This window comes from Eurypyga helias, unplaced genomic scaffold (genome assembly GCF_000690775.1).
Source record: "Eurypyga helias isolate BGI_N326 unplaced genomic scaffold, ASM69077v1 scaffold3222, whole genome shotgun sequence".
Classification (NCBI taxonomy): Eukaryota; Metazoa; Chordata; class Aves; order Eurypygiformes; family Eurypygidae; genus Eurypyga; species Eurypyga helias.
In genome coordinates, this window is record NW_010236501.1 from 8446 (window position 1) to 12276 (window position 3831).

Genomic DNA, 3831 nt, shown 5'->3' on the forward strand with positions numbered 1-3831 from the left:
AGGGTATTCCTGCTACAGCGGATACAGGATGAATAGGAACTGCTTTAGAAGCCAATGTCAGTGACGGGTTTTTTATTCGACATCTGGAGCAGCACTTAGGACAAGCAATGTCCTTGGAACTGGACCACCTCAATAATTAATCCCCCTTTTCTTTGCCGTACAAAATACCTGTCGCTGCCATGAGAAAATAGTTAGCTTATTTCTCTTAAGCAGCAATTTCGCAAGAGATTTCAATTGCAAGAGAAATTTCAATTGCAAGAGAAGCCAAGCTAGATAGTGCCAGTCCAGCCCTTCTCCCCATCTGTAGCCACACAAACTTGCTGCTGCCTTTGTGCCATCATTAGCAATTGCACGACTCTGGTTAGTCAGACTAGAGGGCTGATCCCAACCAAAACCACTTTTTGTGGGTTTGGTGAGCAATCAGAAAGAAAGCTCACTTGGATCTCCACAAGCTGCAGGAACTGGAAGAGGTGAGAATACACACAAAAGTTGTGAGCACAAAGAATGTCTCTTTTGATAGCAACACATACTCAAGTTGGCTTGAGTCTCTTGGGAAACTGCACCTCAAAGTTGTAGTTTGATAACACCAGGCTGGTCCTGAGAGCGAGGGAGAGCAGTCTCACTGTCCCAGAGGACTTTGTGCCTCCCCATTCCTCCCGTACTGACACAAATGTTTCTGTAGGTGTGTTAGAAGACTCACTGAGAAGCTGCTCAGACGGTTCCCAGTGAGATCAGTTCTCTGACCTCATTCAGAGGCAGTTATGTTTGTTGTGAGGATGGACAGCAATAGGGAAAGCAGAAGGCAGGACTGCTTCTTGTAGTTAATGCTGGGTTTGAGTAACTACAGCAGTAACCAGTAACCTGCTAGAAGCTGCCACACTGCTGTCATTCCTTTGAAGTTAAAAGTTTTGCCCCTAGACAGTTAGGCTGGGCCATCTCTGTATGACAACACTCACCAGCAGCCCCCATCGCAGAGTTATTGTCACAGAAGAATTCATTTTGCCAAGAGTGATGCCAAAACCACTAGCAGGAAAAGCAGCCACGTAACAGCGTGCAGCAGTTCCATTCCATCCAACTCCCATAGCTGTTAACTTGCCACTTCAGGGGTGTGAAGGAGGAGGTGGTAAATGACCTATAATGAAATGTCTCCCCACTTATTTCAGAAAATTCAGTTCCATTTTCCCCTTGGCATAACCCTGGGACATTGCTGACGCTGTGCCATTGTGCACACAAATTTCCACCTAGAGAAAACTACCATCTGCATTAGATAAAAGATGCCACAGAAGATCCAAGCAAACAAACCACTAAAATCCAATTACCATGATTTTCTTTTTTTAAGTACAATCTCAGAAGTGAAAAGTAAAAGAATCTCAGTAAGTGAAAGACAGATTTAGGATCAATTTTTCATTAAATACAGCGGGCAATGCACCTCCTGGGGTATCTCCTAGACTAGCGGTTGCAGCATTCAGATAATTCTAGTGGGACAAAGATTCAGTCCAGTCAAGATGACAGAATGCTCCAGTGTTCACATCATCACATCAGGGATGGACATAGAGCTCTCACCCTGCTCTTAATAGAGAGAATAACAACACACTATTTAAATACATGATCACAAATCACTCTTCAGAATGACTGTGGTGTTTCCCACAGTTTCTACAATCTTCACCACAGGTTTTGGATGAAAAAAGTCAATTTATCAGAATGGCTTGCCTTCTTCTCTGTGACTCCCCCTTTTAAGTAGAATTCCTCCCTCTGAAGTAGTGTCAGATCTTCAAACCCTGTGAATACGCTTGGCCCTACATGTGTAATACATTCATACCAGTTTATACCAGCTGTGGACTCATATCTTTATGTTTTCCTAAATATGTCATCTCCTGCCTACTATATATTCAAGAGCATCATCTGCTTTATCAGCAGATTGTTGTACAAAGCTGGCAATTACTTTATCCTCATGTTTGCTTCTCCTCAGAAGGTAGCTTTACAAAACAATTTATCCAGCTGAATAGGTTCCTGACTTCTCTTAACAACTTATCCCTTTTCTCCCTCATAGTTTTCTGGCTCCTCACTGAGCTGAAAACAGGTTTGGGCAGATGTGTTAAAATACATCAGCAAAACAATTGGGTTTAAAACCTTTTTTTTAAAATCACTTTACAACCTTCCCATTTGCACCACCAAGGTAGTGACAACTTTTGCACAAGACTTGGAAACAACAGCTGGAGCAAGATTAGAAGTTTTCACATTATCATGTCCCCCTAAATGACTGCAATGCAGTGTCAGGCTCCAATGACATGTCTACATTGCAGTAGCGTATGTGGGCAAATCCAGGGTAGCTTTAACCTGGTAGCACAGGTTTTAATAGGAACAAGGCACAGGCATTACAGACTTAATCATAATTCACGTTGCCAAGTGAATTATTATGGCGATGTTGAAGTCCTTGCCACCAGATTTTCCCTGCTATGGTTATGCAGCTGCTTGGTTTGCACCACAAATGTACATGTATTAGAGAGTAGCAATGCCACTCTATTCTGGTTCAGGTTTTTATGGAGTTACTGTGATACTCATTTACATGTTAATGCAATTAACTATAGTTTATTTGACCCATATTCCAACTGTCTGAATAAAAATTAATTCCTTCCCTTCTCCAAAGAGGAACGAGGCTAGGAGTCCTTCACAATATTGTTCAGCTATTTCCCTTGGGGTGATAAATACAATGTATGCACCCACTTCCACTTTTCTAAAGAAAATGTCCCACTGAGTCAAAAGAACAAAGGGTCAAGGCTACACAGGTTTGGTCAGACAACATAGCAGAGGCCTTCGCTGCAGAACCTGACATTTTCAGGGTCTCACTAGTAAAGTTAATGTTACATTCTTCTGAACTCCTAATACCAAATTAAAAAATAAGTGCAGTCAATATGAGGCAAAGCAGAAAGGTGTTAGTTCCACTTCATGAGAAAAGCTTCACTAGCCCTATGAAGTCACTCGGAGGTGCCTCCACAATTTGCTAAGTCTCCCATCAAAAGACCAGACTGTAGGACTTCACAGCTAGTAAACATCTAATTAATCAACATTAAACTATTTGGCAGTAGGCAAAATTACGGTAATACTGTTTGAATTGAGCAGTCATTGTCATTCACTAACATTATGTACAATCAGGCTCCTGGAAGCCCTGCTGCAGTAAAGAAATGAGGTTGGAAGTCCCTGTTTGCAGGAGAATGGAGCTGCAACACCTCAGACAGACACCGCCGGCCTTACAGTCAGAGCTTGCTTACAGCTGCAGGTTCCCACCCTCTCACGGAAGTTGCTGCCCCTGTACCAGAGATTATTTAGCACACGCATATCTGCTCTTGAATTATTTGCAGCCTGGTTTATACATGTAAATTGAAAATGGCAATGATGTACATGAATATCAGACCGATGAACTCTGCTACGGAGATGATAACCTCCTGAAGGGAGACAAGGCAGAAAATTGGGGAAAAATGCTGTTGCCTGCCACAGCCAAATTAGCTTCTAAATGTTAACCTGACACTAAGGTAAATCACTAACGGATATGGTTCCCAGGGTCCCCAGGACCTCCAGGATTGCAGCAGGACAAAATCGTACTGAATATCATGGGGTCTCTAATCACCAAAACAGCTACTATTTATAACTTAACACCTAAAAATGCTACAGCCTCCATGCCTAGATTCCTATGAGGAATCATAAGCACTGGTGAGGCCGCACCTCGAGTACTGTGTTCAGTTTTGGGCCCCTCACTACAAGAAAGACATTGAGGTCCTGGAGCGTGTCCAGAGAAGGGCCACAAAACTGGTGAAGGGTCTGGAGAATATGTCT

At 42.7% G+C, this 3831-nt stretch overlaps 1 protein-coding gene across 1 annotated transcript in view; it reads right to left on the bottom strand.

The window, feature by feature from the left end:
- TEAD4 (TEA domain family member 4) overlaps positions 1-3831 on the bottom strand; it is a gene marked incomplete at its 5' end in the record, with an annotated part of 22048 nt that overhangs the window by 5552 nt on the left and 12665 nt on the right. The gene's annotated exons all lie outside the window — the stretch shown is intronic.